At 38.8% G+C, this 16,146-nt stretch overlaps 1 long non-coding RNA gene across 1 annotated transcript; it reads left to right on the forward strand.

Annotated features, from left to right (window-relative positions):
• Positions 1–299: 299 nt before the first annotated feature.
• On the forward strand, positions 300–6,802 carry LOC136019106 (uncharacterized). The gene is made up of 4 exons (XR_010614746.1): positions 300–475; positions 1,588–1,683; positions 6,458–6,492; positions 6,719–6,802. It is a non-coding gene; the product is annotated as an uncharacterized LOC136019106 (long non-coding RNA).
• Positions 6,803–16,146: the final 9,344 nt, after the last annotated feature.

Consider the following 16,146-nt stretch of genomic DNA (forward strand, 5'->3'; position numbering starts at 1 on the left):
GATAAATGCAGGTCTCTGCACGTAGAGAGGCTGCAGCTTTAAAACAGACTAAAACCTAACATGTGTACTTCACTTAATAGGAATGGGCTTAAAAAACACCTAAAATTCTTTCCTCGTTTGAGGCCTGAATGGGAGGGTAATACAGCAATCATTATAGGGTGTTAAAAACAAATCAGCCCTTGTGTAATTGGGTACAGCTTCCCTGAAGCAAGTAGAGTTTGCACCTGTTTGAACCAGGGCTTCATCTGGTCTGCTGAAGGTGAGTTTGAGGCCCACCAACACCTTTCAGATGGATCTACCATAAGTCAACAACTGATGATAACAACCTCCAACCCCAACAGCAAACAATCCTCATTCCAGAAGAAGTGTTCTTAGCCACAGGGGAATACTGGGAAATAGAGCTATTTTGAGAAAGAATGGGCTTTCTGCAAATAGCTGTGATTAGTTCTGAATGCACACTCCACCAGTGACCAAGGTATGGCAGCCATCTTTTTCTATTGTATCTATAGAGATAAAGGGGAGATACAGGAAGATTATACAAATTAAGGAGGATGCTTGTATCGTCACATATTAAGGCGGTAATAGATTTGAAGAGCTATTCCTGACTGTGTCTAGATTAAGCAATTCTGATGATGAACCTTAGTTAAAAACAGTTATCGAGATACAATCAGCTTTACACATTACATATTCCAACCCCAAAAAGGAAACAAAACAGAATCAAAGCTTCTAATCAGTTTATGATCCAGAGATTTTGCCAGCCAAACTTATTGGAAGAAGTAATGTAAACAGAAAGATGCAAGCAAAGTCAGTTAAGTGGAATTTAAGCTGTCAAGCTACAGTGTAGAACTCCATTACCATATCTCCTCATGTTGGGTTTTTTTTTTAATAGTATTCTCTGAAAAGCACTAGATGTAATAAAGTCAATTTAAAATTTGTTCTACCAATCTTTTGCATCTGTAATTTTCCCATTAAATGTAAATGCCCATGAGGCATGCTATTTGCATTACATTGCATTTACAGTCTTTAAAACAAACTATAAATCCCCTCCTTGTTTCATGTGATTGATGCTGTGTGTATAAATACCACCATAAACCTCAAAGGGGGCTAACAGTGACAGTAAATTAAAGTTTTCAAGTCTGGCAGCATCTCAGCACTTCAGCCCTTGATCTTAAGCAGCGTTGTTAACCCCCGCCTCATTGCCCTCCTGAACTCACCGTCCCCCTGCCTCCCCCTTTTCTTCTTTTCCCTCTTTCCTTATTCTATCCTTACTCTGATTTCCTTGGGAAACACCTTTCCATCCATAGAAACTGAACCAAGGCAGGAATATGCTGTTAATTAAAAAGCGGATGCAGCCTTTTGCCGGATAGGACCAGGTCTTTGCTGTCTTGGTCTACCCGAGTTCAAAACTCTCAGGCCATCTTGGCTTTGTAAACAATAGTCAGCCACAGCTTTTTTGATTATCCGGCACCACTCCAAGAATCGAATGGCTTTGAGGGCATGTATTCTTTCTATGTTGGGTTTGGGTTTTTTTTCTCCTATTTTTACTTCCCTTCTCTTTTTGATTGCCTTTCTCTGATTTACTTTCAGGCCATATGCAGAAGAAAGAAATTGAGAATTGAGAGAAACCTCCTCCAAGATATAGGCATGCATCATTGTGTCATCATTAAATGTTCCAGTTAATAGGTAACTTCAATTTTCTTTATCAAGTTTTGTTATAAAATCAACATCCGCTTGATCCTATTGAATCTTGGCTTTAGAAGATAACAGTTTCTCCTGTGATGTCTGCCACTGTTTAAGTAGGAGACACGATTTATGCTAAAATTATCCAAAGGATTGCTCTGTGGGCCAAACACAACCTCCTCATAGGTGAAGTGTAACACAGGCAGTGGGGTAATCCTCACTTGCCACCACTAAGAGTCTAGTTCTCTATTTTTCACATGAGAACCAAGCACCAGCAGCTCAGCACTACATCCTGCAGTCAGGCAGAAATAATTAATGTTTTTCTGTTTTCTTAGAGAAAATTATTAATGAGAGAATATTGATGCTATCATATAAAATCTGTGGGGCAGAGGGAATTCTTTTCAGATCAGGGAATGATCTCAGGGGGAGAGAAGGCTGTGGCAGCTCTCCTATCACTTTTTTCTTCCATCCTTCATACTCAAGGGGTTCTCCTGTCTGGGAATGAAATTTCTATCTTCACTATGGCTTTGCAAGTTGCTATCTTATGTAAACCTCTCTGATATAACCTTTAGAAGTCAGTGATATCCAAAGTCCTATCAGCCTTCTTCATGTCAGGAGGAACATTACAATCAAAATGCTTTTCCTGCAGAATTTCTGAAGAGTGTCAGGTTTTGGTAAAAATTAGGAATGGGCACGATCATTTGTTTCCTTAAAATGGCTGGGGTACATACGAATATAAAAGGAATGGAAATAAACTAGAAGTTTTGTCAACGAATTTGAGTCCTGAAATAAAGTGATGCCATTCAAGCTGGGTTACCTTTAAAACCAATTTAACAGCTACAGAGGGTGTAAGTCATTAGCATTTTTTTCCTGGGGACAAGTATGTTATGTGTGTCTTTGCTGAACATCGATAATGTTATTCAGCAATCTGCATCAAAGTATGCAGCATGACGACTCAACAGGTGAATGCTGATGGCTGTTTAACTTCCTATAACAAGGCTCCCTATGGGTTTTATCTTGGAATGCAGTTACCCATAAGTCTCATGGTAGCCAAAGAAAACCACAGTATTTCATTTCTTTTGACAAAGAGGTTTAGAGGTGCCTAGAGCACGTATAGCCAGGCCCAGGTTTATTTGTGCATTTGACGGATATTGAGTAACATTTCACTGAACCTTGCCAAGTTTGGATTTTATAATGAGCCACCAAGCTAATCCTAGCTGCTGCAACTTAGGTTTGAGTGCCATATCTCCTTATTGTCTTAGGTCTCTGGTCTGTAAGGCTGATGATTAAGTGTTTTGGCTTCTCCATGCTTTTGCTGTGAAAGAATTCCAATTAGCAGTCTCATCAGCTATGGGGTGCCAGGAACTCTGCACATAGTGATGGCTAGTAGCATGGACACAGAGAGAGGTATCAGCCTAAGAGGCATTTTACATATAAACTTTGAAAAGGATGGTGGTATGGAAGCATTTTCTGATCAAGTCTCATTATCAAAAGAAGGTTAAACTAATGCTCAGATAATGAAAACTGTTAGAAACCTCACCGTTTTCATTCTGAAGCACCCCCTTCCTAGCCCTTTATTACCCATCCCTCTGCTCCCTCTCTTTTGCTCTTTAATGTTCTTTTGAGTTACTTGGACACCCTGCTCTTTCAAAGTTGTTATAACAGTTTGACTGCAGTCAGCTGCATGACGCTTTCAGCAGTGGTCTGGGGACATGGTCCCTAATCTTATGAAGAAGTCGCTGAATGGCTCTTTTAAGCATCCCTCAATTTCCTTATTAGAGGGAGTTCACTCAAAATCAGAAGCTCAATGTGTGTCTTGCAGGTCAGAGAAATAACTCAGGACCTTCCTTCTCTTAGAAATGAATCTCTTGAGAGTTACTTTTACTGCAATCAGACTCAAATTTACAAAGCAAAATGAATAAAACACAATTCTGATAGTACTAATATATATACACATGTGCATCTATATATTTTAAATACACTTAAATTTCATTAGCAATGATTGTTTAGAGAAACATCATTACATTCCTGGGCTTGGGAGCCTTCTCCAGGGTTGTGAACAATCAAAGATTTATTTGAGCCTTCTGCACACTGGGAAATGAAGACACAGAATCTCATTATCATGTCTATTAAAAGGCAGAATCTGGGGTACATCTAAGAAAAGATGTATTACTTTTTAAACTGCACTGCAAACTGTGAAGTACTACAGGGACTTGAACTATTTAAAAATACTCTGGGCTTATGAGTAAGAAAAAATAGGGTCTCTTTACCAAACAGTATAAAAATATCACACCATTAAGTTCTGCTGTTATTGCAGTCTTGGAAATATGATTGTATCTACTTTTCCTTGAAGCTGGTTGATCCCTGAGTTTGATACTGGGGTCGAAGGACCATGGAGGGCTACCAGAGTGAGTTACTTAGGGGACAATGCAACGGGGGGTATGAACAATGACCAGTTAAATTCTAGTTAACCCCAATTATAAACCTTCACCTTTGTTAATTAGATTAATTCATCAGCAGGCACTATGCTTACGGTGTGGTGGAGGTGTGCGATCCAACGTTTTCACCATTTATTAAAAGTTAAAATCTTTTATGTCATCGGTCCGTTGCTCACAAATGGCCATGCAATATATTACAGTAAAGGTAAAATCAGGTTAAGTTTACCTATAAATTAGAAGGTAACATTTTTTCCAAGGATCTTTCTTAGAAGTGAAAAATTTGCCTTGCAAGCACTTTCTGCAGTTATTAAAGTTCTCCAAGCTATGAATCTGAGAGCTTAATTAAAAGCAACAGAGACATGTCCAAGGAAGGAAAGGAAAGGGCTGAATGTCACTATAAGCAATTTTCTTAGATTTTCAACATCTCATTCTTCCATTGATCTGTGTCCAAAATTTTCCGTGCATTGTTGCAATGTCTTAACACACTGACCTCTGGAGATCAGAGTCCATTCAAGGTCTGTTTAAGGCAATGGGTGATGGCTAATGTGTTGCCTTCCGGAGCAGAAAGGTTGGTTATACTTTTTGGTGTCCTGGTGGTCATATATCCATGTGGACTTCCCATCAGAGAAGAAAAGGTCATTTTACTGCAGGTGTGGAAAGCAAAGGGCAATCTTGAACAGCACCTGTTTGGTCTGTGTTGGCTTGATAAATCTTTTTCACAAATGTGAGAACCACTGACCATTTTTCACGCTAGCAAAACCCATGCAATTAGCTTGCGTAAACAGAGACGAGTTTTGATCTCGGTCCCATATGCGCAATAAATTTATACTGATCACACTAAATTCAATGAGGGTAATTCCTAATTTATATTTGCAAGAGAGCTGCATTTTGCCCATGAAACACTTTTGACAAAACAACTCAAAGTCATTTGTAAGTCCTGACAAGCTCTATAACATCCCTTTGAAACAGATGAATGCTGTACAAATGAAGCATATTTATGTATCTGCAACTTGCAGTTGTGTAAACTGAGGCAGGAAAGCCCAGCTCCTGTTGATGTTATAGTAAAATTTCCCATTTAAGTGAAAGATCTGTACTGATGATATTCAAAGGGGCCTGCAAGAAAAGTGTTTACTAAAATCAGATATTTTTTAACCTATAAAAATGCTTCTATAAGAAATGGCTACAAAAGGAAAGAAAACATGAGCTATGAGAGTGCTGTTTCACTCTCCATCAGTGTCCAAACACCTTCCTGTGCCTGCGAAGCAGGATTTTCTTTTAACCCTGGTTCTTTTCTAATTGTGTGTGTCAACACTGGATGAAGGTTTGCATTCTGGGGAAGATCTTCTGTTGGTTAAACACCTGTGTAAAACAGTGCAGAAACCTTTTCGAGATTTGTTGAAGAAGCCACATTTTGGCTTTGGAAGAAGGCATTAAATGTAAAATCATCTGGGATTTGCCTCTGAAAATGTGTGTTTGCTTAAGAGATTGCTGCAGTAGATTTCTGGCTCTTTATATGTTTCAACATGCCTCTAGTTTGAGAGGATCTGGACTAAAGAGATACTTAAAGGTGAGCATATCGTCTTCACAGCACCAAAAAGGCAGGGAGCAGCTGAACTGGAATAAATGCAGCAATAACATCTTCTTAAAGCTGTTACTCAAGGTAAATAGGAAATGGGTTTAGTGGTAATTAAGACTTTGTAACTGCTGCAATTATTCTGTACCAAAGATCCAGAAAACTGTCCCTTTTTCCATCCTCTACATAGTGATACTGTTACGTTTGGGTGAAAACCCAAAGATTTTATGCGGCAAGTAAACAAAAATTCCAGATTATGGAAATTAATGACAGCACACAATGCTGCCTTTCTCAGTGCTCAGACTCAACTAATTAGGGATTAGATTATTCAAGAGCAGCAGATCAATTAGGATTGCTTTCTGGAAAACAAAACCCCACAGTGAAATATAGTTACCTGTTGAAAAGTGGAAGAAATCATGCCCAAGTACAATGGATGGATCAAAGCACAATACTGCACATTGACAAAATAAATTATGAAAACAATAATCATGTTTATCCAATCTCTTTGTGTAAAACTGTTATTTTGATTCCAGTGCCAGCTGTCTGAAACTTTAATTTAAGTGCTTGCTTGAGGCAAGACATTTGGGATACTAGTTTAGAATGTTTTATAGCCTAAGCAATATGTTTTACTAACCTCAAATACTATGATGATGATTTTAATGGTAACTATAATATGTTCAAGGGGGTTCCAGGGTGATCTTTGATTTTGCCAGAATGCTTGTGTGCTTAATGAACCCTGAAATTTTTTGGTTCTATTTGCTGCCAGCTCCCCAGGAGCGATGGGAGACTTCTCTGCAGGAGGTGAGTACTTTGTGTTTTAAAGGGAGACATACTAAGTAACGTACTGCACTACCGGTGTCAAACATGTGTGTGTAATCTGGGGAAACAGTTAAAAAACTATCTCTACATTTCAGTAATACAAAAATGCTGAGAAAAATAGATGGTTCATAATTCACTGAACTGTTAGCTTCAGTGGTTGGTGCTTGTTTGCATGCTGAATTAAAACACAGTATCTCTTTACTTGTAGTGTGAGACTCTTCTCCAGAAATCTGAGGTCCTTGGTGTTTGCTCCAGAAGCGATCAAGACTGCATGGCAAGGGAGAATCCGGCTGAATCTGATGGATAAGTAGGCTTCAATTATACGTGCTGGGAGTGAAATGGCTTTGCTCTTGAAACTGTGGCTCTCTTGTTGCCCCCACACAGCCTCTTGTCTTTGTGCCTCAGTTTCCAGCAACACAACAAGGCTAATGACACTTGCAGGGGACCAGAGAATCTCCTCAATCTCTGTGTTCATTTCTAGCACTAAATGCACACCATAAGGTTTGGTGTGAATAAAAGTTTTAGAAGGATTCTTCTTATGCCCAGTGAGTTTTCTGAACCCACTGAAGTGCATGATAGAAACGTATTCAGTGTTTTTGTCTACTGGCTTCTAAAATACAACGTTGGATAAAAACCATTAATGAGTATCTTTTAACTACAGGAATTCCAAATGAGTGCTATAAGGATTTCTTCAGGCTAAGGGTAAGGTTCTTTTTTTTCTCTCTTTTTTTTTTTTTTTTTTGCTAATTTTATTTGTTTTGAATGAAATATATAATCCTTTTCAATGTGGCTTTTGGCACTTCAACACATGGGCTAACCCAGGAATTAATGGCTTATTGAAATAACAACTTTGAAAGGGATTTTTTTCAAAGAATGAGAAGGATTTCATTTGCTGCATGCTGGCACACTGATTCATTCATGCTTTATCAGGGCAAAATGAATGTTTGCCCTAATGTATATATAATATATATAACTATACTACATAATTATGTTTTCCAGCAGGTTACCTGATTTCACTGTTTCAAAGGTAAAACTAATTCATTGAAAATAATCAGTCCTGCCTTTTTCATTTCTAATTTTGAAATTAGTATTCATTTTGAAAAACTATGCTCTTAAATCATTTTAAATACAAAGCAATTCTTGTTCAAGTATTAATAAAAGGAAAATCTGGGCCTGGATCTCATGGGTCTAATGCATTAACTGCACATGTAGCCTTCACAAAGCCATTAAGCCCTAAACTAATCCCGTGTTCCCCAACCTACACCCTCTGGGCCATTTGCAATACTCCAGGATGATTTTTTCTGGCCCACGACTTGCACTCTCCCTCAGTTTTTCCTGACAGCTCCTCATGGCTCAGCTCAGAGCTATGTGTGTTGTTTGATACGATTAGCAATCAGATCTCTGTTCCTACCTAGCAGCCTTTTCTCTGTTTAACTTGTGGTCTCAGTTTTCTAAGTTTTTATTTGCCAGTTCCTCTCTATTACTGTATTTGAAATGAATTTTGCACTCCGAAGAATGTTTGTCTTCCTTGTCTTCTACATATACAGTATTTGGTGAGTTATTTACCCATTGCATATTCTTTTTACCAGGGGACATTCTCCAGGAAAGAAATCAAAACACGAACTTTATAGTGTAGGTTATGCAACTGCAATAGAATAATTGTAATTCTGAGTTAATTCATATAACTTTTTTTACTGATATTTTTCCCCTTTCTGAGTATAAGCAATGAACCTGAAACATGCTTACATAGTTGGATGATTTCATTTGGAGAAATTTGGGAAAGTGTTTTTGTATTCTTTTATTTATTCAGTTTTACTGCTGGTGACAATGTATAACCAAATGAGAGGTTATTTCATTCAGCCAATTTGTTTTCTCTGATGCAGACTGAATGTTTCTAAGTCATCCTGAACTCCACTGAGTTTGACGTCCGTCAGACAACTTGGGTCATTTTTATTCCATTAGCATGAGTTTCCATTGCAACAAATCCTTTCCCTGCTCAAATTTATGTCAGAGATAATCATCCAGATCTTGTCAGTTTTTGCTATTAACAGGCTGAATGAGTTCTGATATTAGTAAACATTTTATTTTCTTGTACATAACACAAAGAAATACTTTATTCTATTTCCATCTAAGGCTAGCAGATGCAAAGTGGTTTTGTATATTTAGTTTAAATGGATTGACATGGCTTTTACAGCTGTAAGTCCTGATTCATGATCTGTGGTGTGGAGTAAATCTATGAGGTCATCAGAATATCACTGTGGTCTAGATTTTTTCCACTTCTAAGGCAGGAATGCTGCACACCAAGAGCAGACAACAGAGACATGTTCACAGAACATTTTCAATATGCAGAGTGATATGCAAGTAGAAAGTGTCAGTATCTTTTTCCCAAAAAGCAATTTCAATAAATTATATCAAATTCCAGTACTCAGTAGATCACTTGCAGCCTTAGTCCCATGTGCAAACATCCAGTTCTGTGTACAAACAGGTGACCTCTCAAATAGTTGACTATATTGACTGAGGTGCTGGAGCATGTCCAAAGAAGAGCACATGGAGCACAAGAGTTCTGGAGCACATCTTATGAGGAGTGGCTGAGGGAACTGGGGTTGTTTGGACTGCAGAAAAGGAGGCTCAGGAGAGACCTTATCACTCTGTACAACGACCTGAAAGTAGATTGTAATGAGGTGGGGATCAGTCTCTTCGCCCAAGTAACAATAAATACGACAAGAGGAAATGGCCCCAAGTTACACCAGGGAAGGTTTGGATATGAGGAAAAAATTCTTCACTGTAAGGGTTGTCAAGTATTGGGACAAGCTTGGACAGTGCAGTGCTTGAGTCACCATCCCTGGAGGTATTTAAAAGACATGTGGATGTGCTGTTTAGGGACATATGCTAGTGGTGGACTTGGCAGTGCTGGGGTAATGGTTGAACTTGATGATCTTACAGGTCTTTTCCAACCTAAATGATTCCATGATTCTCTGATTCTGTACATTTTGAGACAGAGCAAAGAAATTTAACATAGAATGTAAAAGCTGTGCTTGAAAAGACCTGTCAAATGAGAAAAAAATAATCAGTCTGGATGAGATGCATAGGAGCTTAGACCCAAATGTACCAGCTCAGACCAGAAATATGTCTAGTTCCAAGTGTGTTGTCTTCTACAGAAGCCAATGAGAGGAGAGTTAGAAACATGGCCCGTGCAAGTCTCGGAGATTATGGTTTGAAATAGTAAACATTCTGGAAACGCAGAATGTCCAAATAAAATAAATTCATCACTTTGATTCTAATCCCCTCTAGAGACAAAGGGAATTAATTGCTCCATCTATATTCCACTTTGGACAGATTCCTTGTAATGTTTGGGTTATTATGTGCGTCTGTAAGTATGAACTTTTCCCTTTGTGTGGAAAAAAGCAGAGAAGTCCCATCACAATGGAAATCAGGTAAAGTATGCAGTGAAAAGAAACCGGTAACATTAGACTCAATGCTGCAAGTCTACAGCATTGATTGGACAGTCTTATTTGGCCTTGAACTGACAACTCCCATTTAAAGCAGTAAAAAAGCCTTGAACATTGTATTTATTCATTAGGAAAACTCCAGTTATGAGCCTCTTGGTAAAGACAAAAGGAAAGTGTAATTTTAGAAGATACCTCATATTCAAATCCGATTCAATATATATTAAATCTATGGGAGTCTATGACACAGCAGGAACTAATTGAGATTCTGCAATATGCAAGAAAAGAAGTTCCATTGCATTTTTATATAGTTTTCACTGTGTGAAGAGGATTTTGAACATTGAATTCTGGCTGGGAAAGCCTCTCAGCGCAGACATTAATAATAATGCTGAAATCCACATATAGTATTTCCTGTTGCATCTCAATGACTAGGTTTAATTAGTACTAAGTAGCCACGAAAAGAACAGCAGTAACATTCAACATACAGTAAGGTGTGTATACAGTGGGAAACCCTCATAGTCTAATTGTGATATGAGAGGTAAGACCACCCATGAGCACTGGAGTATTACATCCATCAGTATGGTACAGGTTCCTTGTTATCCAATAAGAGTCCTTCTTTTTATCCTACTCTTATAGATTCAATAATTTTGCCTTTACAGTTTGTTTCATTGAACAATGAAAATAGATGAGTTGATTGTTGCAAAAAACATGTATCTTAATACGCATTTTATTCTTGTGCCTATATATTTCTGCAGAAAATCCGTTACAGATCATAAAAAACATTTCTTAAATAAAAACACATCTTAAATGCACCCTGTGAGTGCAATTAGAAACATTTCCCATCATAGAGCAAAGATAATGTTTCCTAAACGCTCTTAATTTCATACATCTGTTATGCTCTGTCATGAATTTTTTTCTCATCCAAGACAATTTTTGAAGGTTTCTGCCAATGTAATTCAACTTAAAGCTTTTAATGTCAGCTCAATGGGTCATGCCACTTTCTCCACATTTGTATTAGGCTTAGGGAAGGCAGAAATATGATGAACACTTTTCAGCAGTAGCTTATATTCATGACAAATGGCCATTGCATTTTTTCTCCATTATTTGTTGACCATATTTTGCAATCACTGGTAATTTTTTTGTCTCTTTAACGTATACACACGCATGCATACAGGCATGTACACTTCTATTCAGAATCATTTTATGCGGCATTTTCTTAGGCCACAAGTCATCTGTACTGCTTTTAAAACTACAAGGTGTCTTCCTCATTCACTTGTTTTCAAAACAGGTCTGTAATGATTTTTGGGCTGATTGCTTAACAATAACTATAGATTAATTTTTGACATTGCCTAGAAACTATGTTCAAAGGATCTGACTTGACACTACTATTCGTTTTTGAAAGCTACCAGTTCTACTGGCTGAACAATCCTCAAGTTCTGGAGTAAGTTATATTTGTCAGAAAACCATAATATCCTGGATATGACTACATTTGTTCTGTTTTTAATGCAGTGTTACTGTGGAATTTGAGCTCATTTGTTGTGCATTAGCTGCTACATCTGAATAATCACATTTTGACTGAATACCAGGAAAATACCCCGAAGCCCTAGAATATTCTGTGCTTGGGGAACAAAAATTTGGCATGAAGAGATGGTGATTCAGGATTCCCTGTTGCTAAGAAGCCAGGTTTCCTCAGTGTTTGCTAGTGGCTACTGAGAGAAGAGAACTCCAGGACTGCTCCACTGGAAGCTCTTTGCAGCCTTTGCCCATTGAAATTACAGAGCTTTGCTTTCCTAAGCCATCTAATTACAGTGAACCGTCACCATTATCCTCACTCAGAGACAGTCTGTCTCATTCATAATATCACATCTTCCTATATCACACTGCTCTCTTGACCGTGGTGATAAATGCTGAGAGTCCAGATTCACTACCAGTAACTCCTGGGAGCATATTTCAGTCATACTGACACACTGCCTCACTTTTGCTGGAGTGCTGCATTTGAAAAAGCTTTCCAAAATAAGGGTGGATGTTTTTAACAAAGGCCATGACTGTGTACATCTTCCATTACACCAGCTTTGGTAGGTGCATCACAGTCTCATGAATGTAGGCTTATCCTCAAAAGCAGGTTCACAGACCTCTTGGGAACTAGCTATCAGCTTCTCAGTTGGGTTTTATTTCCATTAATTCTCAAATGACTTTGCAGTTGTCATAGTTCTGAAGTAACAACGTACTGCACCAATGGAGGACTGAGTTAACAGAACTGATTTATGGAGCCAAGGTCTATGTTTCAACATGTTCTTTCATCCTCAGATGGGGTGTAGAGTCCTTGTTTCCTCAACAGCAGTTTGAAAAGTTGTGGAAATATTTTGTTTATGCGTTTTCAATTGAAAGGAAACATTTTGACATTTTTGAAACAGAATTTCCTAGTTTGCCTTGAGTGAGATGGCCCCAGCCGCTTCGTTTTGTGACAGCAAAATCCTGCAATGCTGTTTTCCCTGTTGGTAAATTGCCTCCTAGGATTTGTAAGTGGGAAGCCTGAGGCTCCATTTGTTCCAAAGAAAGCAAAATGAGAGAAGAACATCTCCTGCGGAGTCTCTGTGTTGTGTGACACCCATAACGGGCTGTGAGATGGCTCAGTGGGAAGTCTAAACAGTATTAGTGCTCTAGGATAATTCAAATGGCTAAATACTCTGAGTGGACCAAGAGATGCATAGAGGTTTACTTTCAAAAACCTTCTCTGCCCCCATCCCATCAATGTATCCTCCCACCCACACATGCTTTGATTTTCTTGAGAGAAGAAAGTGATTTTCCAAAAGGGAATTCCAACACAGGTCTTGCTATAAATTGCTTCACTGTCACCCTTCCTGGTCTGAGGAGGATGAAACACATCAAGATCTGCTAGCAAAATAAACAGTGACTGTTTTCCCAAGGGAATTAGTGGGCAGGGAAATAAAACCAAGGGGATGTTTTACACTTTCAAACACCGGGGGGAAAAGAGTCTCAGAAACAGTTAATACCATTAGCAGAGCCTGGCCTTATAGCCAAGGGAGACGGTCCTTTGCCTCATGACTGCACACCAGCTCTAACACTGCTACAATTGATCAGGAAAGCAGGTTTAAACTATCAGTCTCAGGCTTTTCTAATTATCTTAAAATAATCGTTTAACCGCTTGAAATGAACACAGTCACAAAGCAAACCTTCCAGACTGCTCACCACGCACTAACAGACAGAGTAATGACCCTAGAGAGCAAGCCAGATCTTCTGATGCAGCATCATCTGCTCTCAAAGACTAAAGTGACGTGTCCTCTGCTCTCCACGTGTTCCGCGGACCGGGAATGAAGCCACATCACTTCTAACACAAGCCCAAAATGACACCTGTTCAGCACAGGCGCCACAGAGGGACTCTCAGAGCCAGTCCCTTGCAGCTATGCAATCAAAGATCAGTTTTCAATGAAATATTACTTACTTGAATCAATGTTGTCTTGATTCTTCGTGAAGGGTGCAGCAGGCATAAAATGCGATATTGATTTCTGAGATGTAGCCTGGTCCTCTCTTCATGGCCATTTCAAAAAATGCAAAGTATTTCTTTTCTTTCACACCACAGATCACGTCATCTTTACAAACTGGAGGTCAAGGCCCTTTTATGTTGCCTCATATTTATCTCCTGTCCTTTTTTTCCCCTGTCCTCCTCTCTTCATCTCGCAGTTTTTCTTTCTCCTCCTTGAGTTTTTATTGCCTCTTCGGCTCTCCTCTTAGCTCCTGTTCTAATTTCTGCCTTTTCCCCTGCTCTCCTGAGTGCTTTTAGATTCTGATCTAATTTCTCATGTCTTCTCCCAGTGCTGCTCTCTCTCCTTTCAATCTTTCTGACCCTCACCTGTTCTCCTTTCTGCATCTCTGACTCCAACTCCGCTGCTTCCCTTACGATGCTCTAGCTCTGGATTTTCCTCCTTGTCATTTCCCACATTGCTCTTGGGCTGTTTTTAGCAGTCATTTCAATAAAGTTTTCCCTGCAGTACACACAAATACAACGTCCCAGCCTCTCGTAATAATACATCTTTTTTTCTAGGTTGCCTCCCATTTCCACTATTAGCGTGCATATCTTTTTAATGAAACAACCAGGAACAAGGCTTCCAAAATCTGTAATCTGTTGCTGCAGCCTCCCGTGATAGACAAGGGTTACTTCTTTTTTTCTTCTGAAGCCAGTGTGAATTTAAGTCTATCCCACTGGTTTGGTTTAATTCATTTAGGAGCTAGAGAAGGGTCCAGATTAGAAATCATGACGGCAAAACTGTCTCTGAGCAGTCTATGGCATGCAGTAGGGAAGAATTAATATATTTTGCAGTTATATTTTGAAGCAGCAATTTTACATAGAAAAACTACCATTTCCTGCATACACCACTGGCTAGGTTACCAAAATGAATATTTTAACTGTGAAAGTGCCATGGAGGCTTGAGCAACAGTTAACAGGGGCTGTGTGGGAAACAGACTCTAGTGCCAGCACTTTCCTGATGCTCTACATGGGTCTCAGAGGAAGGCACATTATATCCTGAGTATCCCAATGATGTTACTAAGCAGCTCATCTGTTTTGCCAAGATTTGCAAACAATTCTTGCTTGGTTTGTGAGAGCTGAAAAGATTGCAGTGCATAATGACACCTACAGATTTTCTGGCTGATATGTTGTCTGTCATCCCACACCCTTTGAGCTGACCGTATATATGGTAACAACTTGATATCATAATTGGATGAACCCAAAGCTTAGACTTAGGTCTATGCTACAAATGTTTGTGGTTACAAGCCTGAAATTCTCTTTCAATTACTTTGCAGTTTATTTACTTAAAACATACCCTGAAAATACTTACTGGCAAATTCATTCATTAAGGTCAACATAAAGAAGACACGTACACACTGTCAACATTATTATTTTCAGATTAGAAAATAAGCAAATAACAAATGGCAACATCTCATGTACTGTTTTGTATATAGTTATAGATATTTACATACAGGTCCCTTAAAAATTATATTAACCAATTTTCATTTCATCCCTGTTTAAGTTCAAGGATCCTATTTATACCCCTTTGTGTGACACCCGCTCCATCCAGCATGGTCCAAGGAGTTCTGACATCTCTATTTTGTATTCTGACTCCTTCTTGGTTATGATAGCAGAAAGCAGTATTTTCTACCAGTGTACAGGGAAAAACACCATTACCTTTGTGTTATTCAGGTGTAGTTAAGACTGTGGACATGAGTCTTTTGTGCGGAGCAAAAGCCCTCATGCAGAGAGTAATCCAGGGTACCCTCATTGGAGAATGTGATCCAAAGCCAGTTAAAAGTGCCATCTAGGGTCCGATTACTTTCAGCTTGGCTTTGACCCAGGAACATGCCCTTCTTCTGAACAGGAAATCAAATTTTGGAAACAAATAAGAAAAGGATGACAAATGATTATAGCCTGTGCTAATTTCCATTTCATGCAAGTGCTATGGAAATCAATGGAGCAACCCCTAATCTCAGTGGCAAAACTTCAGATCTCACACAGCTCTCCTGAAGTTATCTGGGTTTAGAGCAATGTGGCCTGGCGATTTGGTTTATTTTTTTGTTTTATTAAGTCACAGCAGTATTTAGCCCAAATTAGTATATCCTGCAAGATGAAATGTGAAACTATGGCACAACACACATTTCTCTTTCAAAGCTGTGTTTGGAAGAACTTAAGAACTTTGAACACTTTAAAGCTATTAAGTAGTTAGCTTTTGAGTTAAACATGCCTCAGTAGTGACGCTGACATCATAGGAATGCAAGTCTTTACTACAAGTCCTGTGCTAAGGCTTTCCCCCTGTTCTCCCATGATGTGCATGTCCAGTGTATGATTTCTTGTGATAGGCTAGGTAGGAATTCACCCAGCCCTGTGTCACTAAACTGGAAGTTGTCTTCAGGAGGGTTCTGCTGAAAGCAATGTCACTTTTCAGAGAGTCTTTTCTGGAAAATACTTTATTTCACTATAAATGCCTTGAAGGAAGAATTTAAATTCAGTAGAATCTAATATAACATGTCATTTTATATTCCACCATTCCAGCAGGCAGAGGTAACACAGTTCAGCGAAAGAACATGTTCCTTCCAACATGCTGCTTAGCTGAAATGGTGTGTACGTTTTATGTATTTTCTCTTTGGTTTTGTCTTTAAAAGATTCTTTCAATTTACA

Source organism: Lathamus discolor, chromosome 8, assembly GCF_037157495.1.
Source record: "Lathamus discolor isolate bLatDis1 chromosome 8, bLatDis1.hap1, whole genome shotgun sequence".
NCBI classification, from domain to species: domain Eukaryota; kingdom Metazoa; phylum Chordata; class Aves; order Psittaciformes; family Psittacidae; genus Lathamus; species Lathamus discolor.